General features: G+C 43.5%; 1 protein-coding gene across 6 annotated transcripts in view; it reads left to right on the top strand.

Moving 5' to 3' along the window:
* Nucleotides 1–16,895, top strand: part of LINGO2 (leucine rich repeat and Ig domain containing 2) — a 5,916,036-nt gene that overhangs the window by 5,275,983 nt on the left and 623,158 nt on the right. For all 6 annotated transcript variants that reach the window (XM_069630911.1, XM_069630909.1, XM_069630914.1 and 3 more), the window contains one exon: nucleotides 15,530–15,624. The gene's annotated coding sequence lies outside the window, so the exon portion shown is untranslated. The remainder of the gene's footprint in view (nucleotides 1–15,529; nucleotides 15,625–16,895) is intronic.

Consider the following 16,895-nt stretch of genomic DNA (forward strand, 5'->3'; position numbering starts at 1 on the left):
TGAGTCTTTTTTAAAGATCATACCATAAGAACGAAATCACTCTGAAGGGCTGACAATTTTGAAAGGTTTAGGGACTTGCAATTTTGACAGGTGAGGAAATACAAGATTAAATGAGATACCCAGGATCACACATTGATTAAGAGGTGAAGCTGGGTTCGTACCCACTCTGCAAGTTCTACAATTTACCAATTTATTTTCTAGTTTTTACCCAGAATTAAAATAATCCCATTTTACAGAACTGACTTGGAAAATATGAAAATCACATAACCCAATATAAAGATTTTAAAAAACAAAATGTTATAGAAACATATTATGAAAATGGGAATGATTCTAGCTTTGTTGTCTCCATCATCAAGGAAAGTATACAAATACCAGCATACTAATGGGTGTGATCTTAAAGGATTGCAGATAGGTTTCTCTTTTGTATTTTAAAGCTTTCAATACACCCCAAACACAGGCTTGGGCAATGGTATTTAAAAACGTACAGAAAAGCCTTTTGATTGGGCAAAAAAGCAAACCGTTTTGTTGTCAAAAAAGCAGGACTTAAAATATGCTTACAAGAAGCCTGCAATATCTGGTCTGGTCTCTTCTGTCTAGAACTCCTTCCACTCAAATGGCCTGCATGACAGGAAAGATCAGGTAATTGGCCAAACAATGCCACCGGTATGTGAGAAGCAAACCTTTTCATAGAAGGCAGTACAGTACTGTCAGTGATATAAGATTTGACAGGATCACTGTATCGTCTGCTGGCAATGTCAGGATGCAAGCATGAATGCTTTGGTTCTACAGTCTGGATTTTGGATACATAAAAACCTCTAACACTTTATTGTCATCATTGGAGGTGCCTGCCTAGGTTTTACAACTCCCCATTTAAACAAACCAATTTCTAGACCTTCACCATACTGATGCAATGTTAGTTTCTATAGCAACCTCTATCTGGTGCAGGTACATTGGTGATGATAACACCTGCAGTGCTATAAAGCAAAGTACATATATATGCAGGCTTAACAACTTCATGCATTTGAAACGCTCAGTCGGCCTTGCTGGAATTTGGTATTGTAATCTTGCATATGAATGCGTATCTCTGCAATGAGTGCTTAACACACTGAGCTATCCTCTATCTGGTGCAGGTACATTGGTGATGATAACACCTGCATTGCTATAAAGCAAAGTACATATATATGCAGGCTTAACAACTTCATGCATTTGAAATGCTCAGTCGGCTTTGCTGGAATTTGGTATTGTAATCTTGCATATGAACGCGTATCTCTGCAATGAGTGCTTAACACACTGAGCTATCCTCTGAACCATCGGGGCACTCAAAATTGTCAATATGTATTTCAACTTTGGCTGTTGCACATGATCAATATAATACCCACAGAAAGGTGCGCATGTTACAGGTGTTGTGCCACACAAACTATGTATACCACAGTGAACATAGCATTACAGATCACAACAAAATGTACGTGTCAACAACAGACAGAAAATATGTTTAGCCTTCGCAGCACACCATAGAAAATCCTGATGTGTGATACTTAATTTTGTTTACTTAGGGAAACTGACTTTTTAAAAAGAAAATAAGGCTCCTTCTTGGGGCCCCCTCCAGGACGGGCGCCTGGGGCAAGTGCCCCTTTTGCCCTCCCATAAAGACGTCTCTGGCTTGGCTGAAGCTGCAAAAAAACTGGAAAAGCAGGTTCTTTTCCCAGAAGGAGGGCCTTTCTCTCAGCAGAAACTCACAGGAGGTGTTAATTGCAGGTTATAGCAGAATCTTGTCTACAGAAGGCAAAGGAACAATGACAAAGTTGCAGCCCAGGAAATTGGAAGTGTGAAAAGGGGTTGCAAATGGCCTCTGGAAGGAACACCAGGAGGGGGATGCCTTGGACTGCAGGGAGACAAAAAGAGGCAGAGCCAAGCGACCATCTGTTGCTAAACATGAACAAAGAACACATAAAAGACTTATAACTTGCTATTCAAAATGGTGAAAAATATAAAAATGACAGAGTTGTTAATTTAAATTCTGGCTGCATGTGTGAAGAGGCGGCAAAACTGTGTGACATGTTCTGGACAGGAATGGCAAGATATGTGATTTTATGCAAAATGTATTACTGTTAGAATAGTGAAAATGTACACGCCTATCCCTATGTTAAACATGCACATTTGTGGAAAGTTGCATAACATTTGGAAACTGTGTGCATAGCGAAAAGGACAAAATTCTGTAGAAAGTTAAAACAAGATCCCACAGCTGCGAGATTTTGATGAAAAGATGCTACACAAAATAAGGCAACTTTTTGTGTGATTTATATAAAGGTGACTAATGTAGAAATGTGTGTTTAGTGTAAAATCTGATTGTGAGACCAGTGGCTAAAGGGAGGTCTCTGAGGACTGTAAAGCAAATCATAAAATGTGACATCACCCGGCCTTGATCTAATTACCCCAAATGCAAGGCGGATATGAAGTGTTGACCCTATCCCAGCTCAAAGGGGCAAGCTTAACTAAGCTGGCCCGCACACCCCCTTTATGATGTCATTTTGGGGCATAAATAGAGACAGCTGACACCACATAGGACAGACAGATCCATTCACTTTCCTGATGCTGGTGGAGCGTCCTGCTGCTATCTACATTTTCCTTGTTCCAGACTCCAGAAAGAAAAGGCCTATTGCATATCTGAACCATTCTCAGCTAGGCCTCAAATTCTAGAACAGAACCCCAAAAGCCTAGGGGAAGCATCATAATAAAGCCGGGCCTGCTGTTAATGATTGCCTGCTGAATTGAACTATCTTCAGAACAAAGAAGGGCAGATCCCATCCAGTCCTGTGCCGTGCTGTCACCAGAGTGCCTTGCTGACCCTGTCCAGACCGATGTGCCCAGATGTCCGTCCCTGATAGATCCGATTCAATGGTCCAGAATCCTGACGGTCCAGAATCCTGACGGTCCAAAATCTTAAATCCATTTTGTCTTGTGAGTATTAACAGGAAGCTAGAAACTATTGATTCCAGTGCATTATCGTGTCCCCTCCTAAGCTCTGAACTATCCTTACTCCCATAATCCGTAACATTGTCTGAATCCGTAGTGAAATTTTATTCTGTCTATCTGAAAAAGCACCCTTTTTCCTAGTCATCTTTGTCAACTTTGATCTATTAATTTCATTCATGTGACCAGTCTAGCGCTCCAAGGTGGACAGCGAGGAAACAGGACTGAGTCGCGAATCACTCCTGACTCTTAAATGTGCCATTGTGGTGGCTTAGCTTGGATGCTCTAGTCCATAGTCAATATTTTTCCGATTTTAAAACTGAAGCCTCTTTCCATTCTTGCGCCTATCTCACAAAAACGACCTTTACTAAAACCTCTATAACTCCCTCAGTTTTTGTGATAGAAATGCAATTTCAAAAACTACTTGTACCTAACATCTATAGCTATCCATAGAACCCAACCCCGCAGAACAGTATGATTCTCCCGTTATCGGGAATATCACGCACGGAAAAGTTTGCCGCAAATTCCCATTTTGAGAAATGTTTACAAGTGTGAAATAGCTTCCATTTGTTTCCGAACTGGACATTAAGATTTCAATTGTTTTCTTTGAACTACATCATTGCTGGTGATTGTGTACAACTGTTCGAAGCAGCTCCCGTAAGAATTTAGACTAAATTAAGCATTTTTACACACATTTAGAGTTCTTGCTCAGCCACTTTAAAATTCATCTGACAGTTGAAAAGCCCACTCGTTTTTCTCTTTCTGTGTAAGGGGGGAAGGGGAAGTGAGACACTGTTTGATCTGTACTATTCCTGAATACCTTCTCTCTCCTTCCATCTCTTTGCATTGCCGATTGGGGGTTGGGTGGTGTTGCAGGGGGAACCTCTAACCATAGTGCTATCTGATCTGAACCAACACAAAAGTATTATTTCTGTGCTGCATTTGTTTTGCTCATTACTTATTTCTAGTGTATTAAAGATATTATTCTGTGTTCTTTCACCCTATTGGTGATTGTTGTTTACCTATTAATATCTATATTGTGATTTTGATCTTAAATTAAAAAAAAAAAAAAATAATACATTTTAGAAACCAGCCTGATTCCTGGTCCAGCGTGACCTGGGGTATTTTTAAGTAAGGGGTGTGATACGAGTGGTACATCTTTAAAATAATTGAATCTATATATCAAATAAGTTTTTCCATTGCGCTGTACACTAGGACAAGAGCAGAGTGTATTGCCTGATTGAAATCCTTAACAATTGAGAAGAACACACTTTTTTAAAATCTATAACTGTAAAATGTTGGCCTTTGATGGGATATTACGTAATATTGTAGCAGGATTTGGAACTAACAGAAACTCTGCTTCAACAATATTGTTTAAAGGGCAAAGATCCTGAATAAATCACATTGACCCTCCAGTTGATTTCCTCACTGTGTATGCAGCTGTGGTACATGGGGACTCAGATAGCACCAACGTTCCTTGTTTCTTTAAACCGGAAATGGTCTTGAATATACCTCCATCCACTTCTCTGGACACAGGATACTGTTTTGCTTGTGGCAAAATCGCTCCTGGTTTAAGTTTGACTTTAGCTGCTCCTATTCCTTTCAATAGGCACACGTCATATGGACTTGTAGTTCATAAAATATTTGGCACTTTCTCTAAATCATTCTGGAAAAATTGTGGTTTATTTTTTACCATCGTCATTCTCTGATGTATTTTCATACTCTCTACCTTAATCCACTAATACCATGGGCTGTTGTGCCTGTGTTTGCTGGGTTTGTATCTGTTGTGTTTGCATAAGCACTTGCTGTGATTGCCCTTGTGGCAATTGCATTTGAAATGGAGCTTGCTGTGTTTGCTGTGTTTGCGGTGAATGTGCCTGATTCTGTTTGTGATATTGGGCATAATACTCCTTTGGTTCTGTATTTTATTGTGGAACATAACCCATCCCCCTCTTGGAGCTTGGCAATTTGGCTGCATACCTCCTCTAATTCTGCATGTCCTGGTTATGTGTCTTATCCTTCAACAATTCCAACATTGTTGTGGCTGTCTGCCATTAAATCCTCCTTGTCCTCCTCCACTAGGTTCATTTCCTCTACCTCTTGGCCATAAATTGTACCCACTATGATCCATAGGTTATACTACATTACTTTGCTATGCTGGGAGCATCTCTTGTATCGCCACACCTTCGCTACTCACCAATACCGCTGACCCTCCTTGTTCCTCCTCTGTACTCTTCCGTGACTTCTGCAACTCCCTCTCCCTTTCTATCCTCCCCTCTGGCCTAACTCATTCTGCAGGGCACGCACTCTTGATGTCTTGATTTCCTCTGACCCCACCTCTCCATCCCTCTCACCATCATTCCCTCCTCTCCTCTCATCTCTCCCTCTCTTACTTCCAGGCCAAGCCTACCCCAGTACTGCCACCTACCTTTTCCGACATCCGGCCCATGAAGCGTGTGTCACTTGAGGCTTTCGCTGCCACCTTCTCCCCCCCCTCTACCTCGGGCTGACTCACATCCTGACACAGCTCTGTCTCTGCTCTACTCTTCTATTTCCGATACTCTTGATGCTCTTGCCCCTGTTATGAAGATCCATTTGAAATCCAAAGCAAAGTGCAATTCCTGGTATGACTCTGATCTAGCAACACTTAAAAGTAAGTGTGGGGCAGCTGAGAGGAAATGGAGTGCTTCTTGTTTATCCTCTGACAAACTGGCTTGTCTCCTTCTCCAAAGGCAATACTGACTCTCTGTCCTCACCAAAAGAGAGCCCACATCCAAGCTTGTCTCTCTGTGGTATCTAACAACTCAGCTGAACTCTTTAACATCTGCAAGGAGCTGGCCAATCCTTCTGCAGTCTCTACCCCTCCTATCGCCTCCCAGACTCTTTGCAATGCCCTTGCCTTTCACTTTATCTAAAAAACCCAATCCTGTCCACCCTCTCCTCCCCACCTCCTCCTCCCCCTCTCCTTCTGTGCATGCTGACCCTCCTTTAGTCACCCCGCCACCCTCTTTCTCATCCCTTCCTCTTTTTTCCCCTGACAAGGTCGCTAGACAAGTCTGATCTATGAAAGCCTTGTCAAAACAGCTAAATCCCTGTTCCTCTGAAACCATCAAGGGCCACATTGATACCCTGGCTTTTCTGAAACCTCTCCTTCGCCTCTGGGGCCTTCCCCTCCCCTCTGAAGCACTCTCTCGTGCACCCTCTTCTCAGGAATTCCACAGCTGATCCTTCTTGTCCAGCTAACTATCGCCCAATTTCAATTACTTCTTTTCTGGGCAAACTCCTGGAAAAGCTGGCCATCTCGCAGCTTAATCTTCATTGTGATTCTGTTGGCTGTCTCCACGACCATCAGTCTGGCTTCAGAGATTCCAGAAGCACAGAAACTGCTCTCCTGAACATTTGTGAAGATATGCTCTCCAACCATGACTCTAACATTCCATCTGCCCTCATCCTACTCAATCTCTCTTCTGCCTTCGACACGGTCAACCACACCATCCTGCTGAACTGTCTCCGACAACCTGGGTATCACTGAACAGGCTTTGGCCTGGCTGACCTCTTTCCTCTTTGACCGACCCTTCCAGATCCAAATTGGACCCTTCCTTTCATCTATCTCCCTTTCTAACTGTGGTGTTCCTCAGGGGTCAAACCTCTCGCCTTGGATTTTCAACGAATAACTGGCAATTCTTGCCCACTGCGTTGCCATTTTCTGCTCCAATTTCCAGTGCTATGCTGATGACACTCAACTCATTGTCAGGCTTCCCTCTGCCAGCTCCTCTCCTTCTCTCATCTCTGATTTCCTATCTGCCAACAATCTCTGCCTGAATGCCAGCAAGACGGAGATCCTCATCATAGGCATTCCTTCACCCTCCTTTCCCCTCACTCTCTGGTCAGCTTCCCTTGGCCTTCCTCCTACCCCCACCTGCAAGGCCACGAACTTTGTGGTCATCTTTGATTCCACACTCTCCTTCTCTGCCCACATCTCTGAAGTTTCTAAAAAGTCAAACTTCCTATTGCACCTCCTCAGAGGTACTCTGCCTTTCCTCTCCTTCCCCCAGACGCTTACTATCTCCAAAGCCCTGGTTCTCTCTAGGTTGGACTATTGTAACAGCCTCTTTCTAAATTGACCTACCTCTACTCTCCGCCCTTTGCAACTAGTCCAGAACAAGACTGTGAGACTTGTCCGTGCCCTCAAGCCCTGGGATCGCATCTCTCCACCCCTGAAATCTTTCCACTGGCTCCCAGTGGATGCAAGGATTAAATTCAAAACCCTCTGCATTCTCCACAAGGCTTTCTGGGGCTTGTTTCCAAAATCCCTTCAGCTATCCCTCCCTAAATACCTCCCTTCTCAAGCTCTTCACTCCTCTACCTCTAATTCCCTTAGGGCCAGTCGTCTTTAAAAGGAACAAGCTGGGGGTAGATCTCTGTCTTCGACTGGGGCCTCCCCCTGGAACAGCCTTCCTGCCAAACTTGAGTAGAACCATCTGCGGTTCCGGAAGCACCTCAAAACCTTCCTCCTTGCATCTGCCTTTGCCCTTCCTCTCCCCTGCTGATCTGTTCTCTCTGCACCGTGCACCTGGCCTACCCCCTGTTCTTCCAGTCCCAGGTACCTGCTCACCCTGCCACCCACCCACTCTGCCTCTGGACCACCCGTTGCACAGTCCCCCTTCGTTTTCCTTTTCTGCACTTATCAGACATACCCTGTCTGCTACCTTATACCCTGCACTTGCCACTTGCTGGCTGCACTACCACTGTCTGTGGCCCTCTATTATTTATTTATTTCATTACTTAACTGGTTTTCCTTTGCTCCGCACTTTCCGCTTCTCCCCCCTTCCATGCACTTTTCCCCTTTCCCGTCTCCCATGCACTTGCGGGATGTCAATGTCAGTGGGCCTAGTAAGATTGTTGTTTTGCTCTCCCTTGTTGCCCTCCCTCGCCTTGTCGCTCTCTGAAACACTTGTGTGCAAGCACAATGTAAATAAAACATCAATATCAATATCACTATGGCTAGTTTTGACATTTTCTTCTGAACTAACTTTGGTTTCCCCTGCTTTCTACTATCAGCTTTCTTCTTTCTTATTCTTCTCCTGTAACAATCGACAATGAAGCATGATAGTCAACTGTATTTCAGGCCATGGCTTTGCTTCCATCCCTACCTGTTTCTTCTGCTGCCGTTGCATTGGCTCAGGCAGTCCCTGACATAAAATGTGGTAAAATAATGCCACCATTTTGTCCCCCTGTTCTCTCGTCTCAAGACAACATCTCTCTTGAATATCTTGAAAAAAAAGCAACAGGATCTTCACCCTCCCCCATTTTTCTAGTCATAATTGCACCCAGATCCGATGTTTCGGGATATTGTACTCTGATCACCCGCTATACATGTGCTCTGTAATTATGAAATGGCACACGGTCGTGTTTTGTGAAGTCACCCACATGCCCTGTTCGCCTCCAAATGATGTCTTCCCTTTCCCCTAGTATAGCTGCCAGCAGGCCTTTTATGCCACCTATTGCTAACGTCATTCTTGATGTTATCCTCTCCAACTCATGAATCCCTTTCCCACACCAGAAGTCAAACTAGGTCATTTACATTGATAATTATCCTTGTCCATTTGTGTCCATGGAATATATTGTGGTTGTCCGCCCCCTTTCTCTAATTATTGTAATTGTGAAAACCCTGTTCCATAATCATACCCACCTACACTCTTTGGTTTCCTGGTGGGGCTAGACCCGCCCATTTGCCTCTGGCCTGGCAGTGGCCTTAATCTGCTTACATAAGGTGGGGATACATCCCATCCACTGTGCAATTGTGTGGCTTGTGGTCGCTAAGGGTATGGTGTTGGTTCTGGTGTTTTTTTCTTTTGGGTCCTTTAGGTCTGACAATTTTACCCCTTTTTCTATAGTTAACGTTTTTGAAAAACCACCGGCGCCTTTGCTTTGCGCTTTCTCATTTTGGGCCTTTCTGTATCTGACATCATTTTGTCCCAGCATGTATGGCTTACATCGCTTTGGACGCCATCCAGATCTAGCCTACTAAAAGACAGTGTTCTATGGTCGTCTGTTATGACGTAATCTGACCTACCTCCTGTTTCCCTCAATAAAGATCCTTCGACATTCTTGTTGGTCTTACACCCATCTTTATCCCTTATTTGCCTATATAAATCCCCAATTCCCTTCCCTATGTTTTCTGATTCCTGCTCGTCAGCCCATGCTTGTATTCATGGCATTCCTTGCAGCTCCCTGCAGGGCTGTTGTGACCCTCTATCCTCCTCAGATCATTCTCCTGCTTTGATCAGCACTATACTTCTATTAAATAGAAAGCCTATCTCGTCATTCTTTAGTCCAATTCTTCTATTAATCCCTTATTCCCTTCCCCTCATCTCTTTCATCTCGTCTTCCTCTTGCCTTCTTTACAACATACGTACTTGAATTCTTTGTATTTCTAGCTCCTCCCATTTCTTCTCTTCTAGTTTCTCCTGTTTCTTCATTGCCTCATACCTTCTTTGTTCTTTTCACTTCTGCTCTTTTTCCTTCTCTTCTTTGTATGTTCTCTCATGTTCTCTTTCTTTCTTTTCCCGTACTTCGCTTTCTTCTCTTTCTCAAACCCCACCGATGCCCTTATCATCTAGCTTGAGTAATATCTGTCCTCCAATCCATCCATTCTGTAGTATCATTACTCCCTTAGCTTTGTCTTTCACTTCCCTTTGTCTGCTTGCTTCTTCCTCTATCTCCATCTCTCTATCTTGCCTGTCCTTTCTCTCATCACGCTGTTTACTTTCATTGCACGTTGACATATATTTGCATTCTCTGCTTTTGACCTATTCTATATTTTCCTCACTCTTATAATCGGGGGGCTTGTCTGTCGGATTAGCACTCCCCAGCCCTACTTTCAATTCCGTTAAAGGATCAAATCCCTCTTCCTCAATATCTGTGCTCTTGTTTTCAGAAGGGAATGAGGAGTCTTTTCAGAAGTGGAAAGAGGAGACAAAGGTGTTATATCCACCTTTTTATGCTCATTAAGCACCCACCCCTTCTCAGGCGAATCTTCTTTCTCACTCTGAAACATTTTCCACAACTCTAAAATGGCCAACCTTTTCTGTAATGTCTTTCCCTTATATGTAGCATGAAAATATGTTGTCAGGTATCACAATGCAGTTTTTGACAATGAACCGCCTTGTGGCCACGGCATAAGTGTTTTTTTAGTTGTGCCTCTGACCCACTCTGCGTAATACTGCCTTATTTTGGGTGTATATCTCAGCAGTGCCCTGCATAGGTGTAAAAGAAGTGTGTCCCCCTTGATGACAAGTCGATCTTGACTGTCAATATTTACCAGATTTTGTATTATTTTATTTTTTCTATCAAGTATACCGCACTGATTAATTTGGGGAGACACCATCTATTGCCGCTTATTACAAAAAAAACAACCACTTTAAAAAATGTATGCAATGATGTCTTCTTCTTCCTTTGTTTACACATTGTGTAATTTTTAGCCGTCTTGTTATTTTATTATTGATATTTTACAATTCTCGTATTTATTTATTATTCTTCATTGATTTTTACCCTCCGATTGTCATCAATCTCTCGATTAAAAAATCTGGTGATCACCTTAATTTTTTACTATTGTACTATATCTCCTAGATTAGACACAATAAAAGTGGCATACTGACATACTTATAACCCCATACACATGTGCACTGTTGAATTTTTGGCATACACATTCCTTTAGTTTATATAGTAAATGTATCTCAGCTCTCTTTTTACCCCATTTTGGAGTTTGATATGTACTCTTCTTTTTGGCCTTGCCTTAGGAATCCTTAACACCCCTACTTGTGAATCTTTTTTTGTGTGTACCCTTCTGCCCCTCTTGGAACCAGGAAAACAAGGTATCTATTTCACTTCTTTCTAATCCCCAAAAATCCTGTTACTTCTAAACATACATTTACAATACAGTCCCTGCCCCTATGTTTGCCACCTTCAATGTTCTACTTACATCTGTGGCTCAGCTGGAGTCCCTCAGCATCGACTCTTCCCCAATCGACCAGTTCACCTTGAGTCCGCGGGGCACCTGTGGGGACTAGGCAGGAATTTCGTCAAAGGGGTACCTAGCAACCGAATCTTCTTACATGTGTTTTGCATGCCAATCTCCCCACGAAGCTCCATGGTCTTCTCGCTAATGGCGGAAGCGATCAAGAGTCTAAGAGTCTAGATGCGGGCCTAGGTCGATTAGACCAGATTCATCTGCACTACTACCAAAATGTGCTCTAGCACCTTGAGGCGTCCCATGTGCTAGATGGAATTACTAATACAGTTCTTGGTTCCAAATAACCGGACAGACTCAAAGAATATGGTGAAGTACTACTTTATTATCAAGATGGAATAAAGTAGGGCAATCTGGCAAACAACGGGCTGTAGTCCACACACTCACACCCAGTTTTAATCATATACAGGTTTTATACCTCATTGTACATCAGCTATTATGTCATCCTACGTGGCAAACTGTAAAACCTATTGAAGGAAGGGATTGGTTAAGGGAGCATATGTTCCTATAGTATATATAAATGTGTGTGACACCATTGGCTGCCTCTTATCTGTTAGGCAAGCCTCAAACTACTTCTAAGTAAGTATAATACTGAATAGACTGGGGAAAAATGGCAGCACGTTGGTCTTTGCAACATTGTATAACATGTTGCTACATAGACCCTCTAATTGGTTGACATGCTTTCCCAACCTTGGACTTTCGAGTCGTTGGCAGCAGGTAAGCAAAATGAACCACAGGTACCGAGAGCAACGTCAGACTACTCCTCGCTTTCCCAATTAGTCTATCATCTCTATCGGTCCGGTACTAAGCTAAGGCTTCTCCTTTGTAGTTGACCTTGCAGTCTGTTCTTTATTCTGGGACTTTTAAGGGAGTGCACATCATAATCTTCATCTAGAGTTTAATGAATTGCCCTTGTTTTCAACTTCTGAGTCACGTGTGAGGAGTCCACAAATTCGTCCATCTCGACCTCTATTTACTGCTATTTGATTCAATTATACTGGGTGTCATTACTCCTCTCTCCCTCTAGAGACTTACTCACTCCACCTTGCATAGGCTTTTTGCATCTTTATTAGTCCAATACTTGCCTCTTGCAGATGTGTTGCTCTTTGCTTAATCTAAGAGAACTATGTCTTATGTACATTGCTTGTCCTTTTGACTCCCCTTGTGCCTTGCAATTATTCCTTGAAGTAGCATCCTTGATCCCAGACCAATAGGCTCCTCTTTATTCTTCACACAAAGTTGCTTTTCCAAAGTCTCCTGACTCTGCAGGCCTGGTCTGTATTTGAGGTAGCTTGATTGGTTTTAATACAAAGCCAACGTTCACTTTTTTCATCATGGCTGCTCTAGCCATGTTATCTGTTTCTCTGCAGCAAGCTTTTAGATCTCTCATCTAACTTGAGCTACTGTGTATATACACTTATTCATCAGCAGGTCACTTTACGTTCTTTATAGGATTTCTTTTATTGGTGACATGTTTCTCTCGTTTCTTTAGTTACATCTTTATTCTTAATTATTTACATATCGTTTCAGTGCGACCTTGTGTCTTCTCTTCATGATGTCACTCTTCCTTCATCAAAGTTTACTTATAGCTCTATGATGTCGATTGGTGTGTGCTGGCATCCTTCCAACCTTTCAGTGTGAGGGTATATTTGGTACAGTTGTCTGAGTGCATATCGTCTCTCATACACTCCATGTTGTGCTGGGATAATACCTGGTTTCCCACATAAGGCTCTTCTCCTGCTATTCCAGTATGACGGAGGTGAGGGGCGGGAGCTAAGGATGACATGTCCTCTTGCTCCTCTACAGCAGGCATAGTCATTATATTTCTAGTCTCTGGCTTGGGTAAGGAACTGGACTATAGCAGCCCCACCAGAAAACATGCAGCAATCCAACCATCTTTCTATCTGACCTTGGTCAATAATCATGGTATAACCTTCAGTAGGATGATGCTCTTTCTCATTCCTGGGAGGTAGATCCTCCCACACAGCTGGTTGGTAGCCCTTGGTCTGCTTTCTGAGATCTCTCTGAGGATCTGGTTTACTGATGCTGTCCCGCCCCCAGGGTCTGATTCTCTCACTAGTTCTGATCCCCCGCTCAGGGTCTGGTTTTCTCCCAGGGTCTGCCTCTCTCCCCGTTCTCTCACTTTGCAAGGGATAGGCTATCCTTCTCACCAAATTGGGATATGGTGCCCTGTTCTCCGCAGTGTCTCCAGGTCTCTGTCCCCTCTCAGCTCTCACTGACCTTCACATTGCTTCTGCATCACTGCTCCACATTGCACGTCTTCACAACTGCTTCCCATAGAGCTGCCTTAATATTGCTTGGACCAGGTGCCTATTCCGTGACTGGTTTGGGGGTCATGTGGCTCTGTGAAGTGATCTAATTGCAAGTGAGACATTTTAGTTCAATATTCTGAGTGGAGGGTTTCAAAATGGAAGGTACCCATCTAAGTACTCTGCCATGTGTTTGTTGTGAGGCCTTCTTTGCAAGTAAAAGGGGTTAAACCTGGGTGTTTTTGAATATCTATGTCCTGCTTATTTCCCTTTCGTTGGGAATTTTCAATTGATTTTCCCAGTGTAGTTTTAAGGCTAAGTAAGAGTTGTGTGTGTACAAGCGCTTCAATTGAATCAGGGATGCTGTCCAGATTAGATTGGGAGATGAGTGGATGCTATTAAGGCTGGGTTGCATGTTCCTTAGCTTCTCACTCAAGTTGGGTCTATCACATCGCTTGTTGTCTAACCCTAGAAGTGGGTGTTCCATTGAAAGCAATGGGTGTGTCTTTGTTCTATGTTGCATGTGTGGGATGGAGGCTCTGCTGCAGCTTCTATGCGTCTTTGGAAGTGTGGAAAGACTCTTGGGAAACCACTGACTGCCATCTCCAGAGTTCTCTGTTTCCATGCAGGTCAATGGTACTAGACCACGTCACTTCTTCCCCTGTGGATTACTGACTAGTATGGTCTCCGAATCGGGACTGGAGTTGTGAGGAGCCTTCCCTTAGCTTGCCCCCACCTCAGTGGCTCAGGAGTCCAAGATTTCTTTATCGGGGTCTCTGTGGACCTCAATGGGTCCAGTTGTATAAGCCTTCTTTGGTCTCTCCACCTACCAGCTCCTTAGTCCCAAGGGCTTGGGATATTTACCATAGAATCTCTGTTGTAGCTTGGGTTGATTTGGGATTATGGGGGTCTGGTTGCCAAGTAACACGGCTGGTTGTGCAGTGGGGATATACTCTGGCATATCCCCATTTACAGCCTCCAGAGATCCCAACACTTAGTGAGAGAATTCCTCTGATTCCAGAGTCTGCCAGTCCCCCTACTTTGTCTATATGTTGTGCCTTTCTCATAAAACACAGTATTAGAGAGAAACAAACTATTTGTGGTGAGACAAAGGTATGCATAATTACTGGAGTCTCACCTCTGTGCGAGGGACACCCTTCATGCAAATATTTATTTGTTTCTGATTGTACTGAAGCCACCAAAGATGTCATTCTGTTTCTGACCATTGTGTAGGTTGAAAGAGGTCAAATGCTGTGTAGCAGAGGTTAACATAGCAGTAATGAGATTAGAATATTGCAGATCTCATCATATTGTTTACAAGCCCTGGGCTATTATAAGGCATTTCTAGGGGACTGCCTAGGTGGACAGAATCAGCAAGGGGCACTAGGAAGCCAGATATTGGCTTAAAACACTTCAGATTCTCCCCTACTTACGGAGAGCGAGAGCAAACAAAATGTCGTTTTGCTCGGGACTCCATTAATCTTTGTTCCAGCCCTGAAACTATGGAACTGGATTTGAGGCATGCTGCCTCACAGAGGCTTTATTCAGAGGGGCAATTATCCTAGATACTAAAATATTTAGCTGGATAAAGTTTTCGAATTGCAGGGCTCGTGGGAATGCTGTGATCTTCCTGTGCAGTTGGAGTTGCCCTTTTAAAATAAAGAATTAATAAAGGCAAACAATATATTCCTCCAGCCTGTCCAGTAAATCCAAATAGAGAAGGTTTATACAAGCCACTCTCGGCCTGCGTGCGTGGGAATTGCGGTCCACTGGGCCCTCTTCCTACTCTGCGGTTTCATCTCTGCCTAACGTTCCATTTGAAATAACACATCAGGACTGACCCTTGGAGGCTGCCTGCATGGAGATGCTTGTCCCACTGAAGGCAGACTGTATTTTCGGAGGGAAGTCTCTTTGCAAATGTACAAAACCACTTGGAGGTGAGTTGAGGTCTCCACTGGAGGGGATGACCGAGACCAATTAGCCCATTAGCCGACCAGCAGAGACCTCTGGTCCACTGATGGGCACAATGCTATACCATTTGTAAAAATACCACCCGGCTGCAACTAAAGTTGCTCTCAGGCAGAAAACGACACCCCATTATGTTGTTACATATGCCATTAACATTACACGCCTTAGCACTGAACCTAGATACGATATATTGTAGTCTGACTAAGTAATGTATCTCCAAGACCTTCACTGACTGTGGGAGCATCACACCTAACATTACATTCATCTTACCAATTTATTTCATTTGCAGGATCCTGGCATTTCCACCTGTAGAAGACAAGTCTGGCATCAAGGCGTAGAAGGACATTGCCGCCATTCTTGATGGGTGCAAGCGTGGGCTAAAAGGTGAGAAATGCAGTACTCCGAGATACAGTTTCCTTTACTTGTCTGCGATTGGTCTACTTTGGGAACGGTATTGGTAATTAAAACCAGGAATTAGTGATTGCAATACATGTTGAGGGAGACTAGGAGTACAGTATCGGTGCATTTGCCACCCGATTGCTATTCCGAAAAATCTCTGGGGAAAAAAATATATATGTATATATGCACGCTTAAAAGCATCCATTAAAATAGCCACATTATCTGCTCTAATTGCAAACTCATACGGTGTTTTCCTTTATAGCAAATACTGATGATGATTTCGTTTCTGTTGAGCCAGCTTTTCCCTGTGCAATGCATGCACCTCCTCATGTGCTGTAGGAATTAAAAATAACTTGTGTTGCTTCGGCTGCTTTTCAGGAAAGGGACTCGGAATCGGCCATCTGTGAATTGGGCGTCCATTATGATACCTGCCATGCTGCTGGTGCTCTGATACATTCGTGTTGTTGACCCCCAGATGGGTAGATGGGTGCGTGTGATGAGCCTGATGGGCCCACCTCACGTGTGGTCCGTTTCGGCATGTGTTGCATCCATCTGCTCATCGTTTCAAGAACAGCCCCTGTTAAAAATGTCTTGGCAGCGAGCGCTGGTCACACATTGTCAGGTTCATGATCTGCGAAACTACTCTTTGACCAAGACAGGTGTGGACATTAATGAGCAGAACAACTCACTCGCATCTGATCCGGTGACTTGCAGCCTGTTGTGCAATGTCTGCTAGCTATTGCAGGCCATCGAAGAATGAAAGGAAGAAAGTCAGACACGGGTCCCTAACCACAGCTTGGTCCGTTGCATCCTCTATGATTCACCCAAAGCATTCATTGTTTAGGATTCTGTCTTTCAGCCATCTTGTCTACTGAGGTTGACATGGTGCCAGCCTAGATTTCTGTCATTGCTCCCCCTTTGTTCCATGGGTAAACCATCAGTGAGAAGTGATTTATTTTAGAGCGGATGTACATTTCAGAGTTAAAGTTAGCAGGTCCTGTGTGGTGTGTAGGATTTCATAGCTGGAGGTAGCTTTTAATGACAGATTTCACTGCAAGTGTTGCCGTTTTATGCACTCCTAATATGACTTCCGGTGTTTGGTATTTGCCCTTTTAAGATGAAATTATTAATTCAGTCACTGATTTCCCAAACTATTCTCACGGGTGTCTACCGCAAAGCAATGTTTAAACACTGATTGACCTTGTTTAGCCAGCAATTAAGTTGTTACGCCTCTGGCAAAGCATTGAGTTTTTACT

Source organism: Ambystoma mexicanum, chromosome 6q (genome assembly GCF_040938575.1).
Source record: "Ambystoma mexicanum isolate Mex_15411 chromosome 6q, UKY_AmexF1_1, whole genome shotgun sequence".
NCBI classification, from domain to species: Eukaryota; Metazoa; Chordata; class Amphibia; order Caudata; family Ambystomatidae; genus Ambystoma; species Ambystoma mexicanum.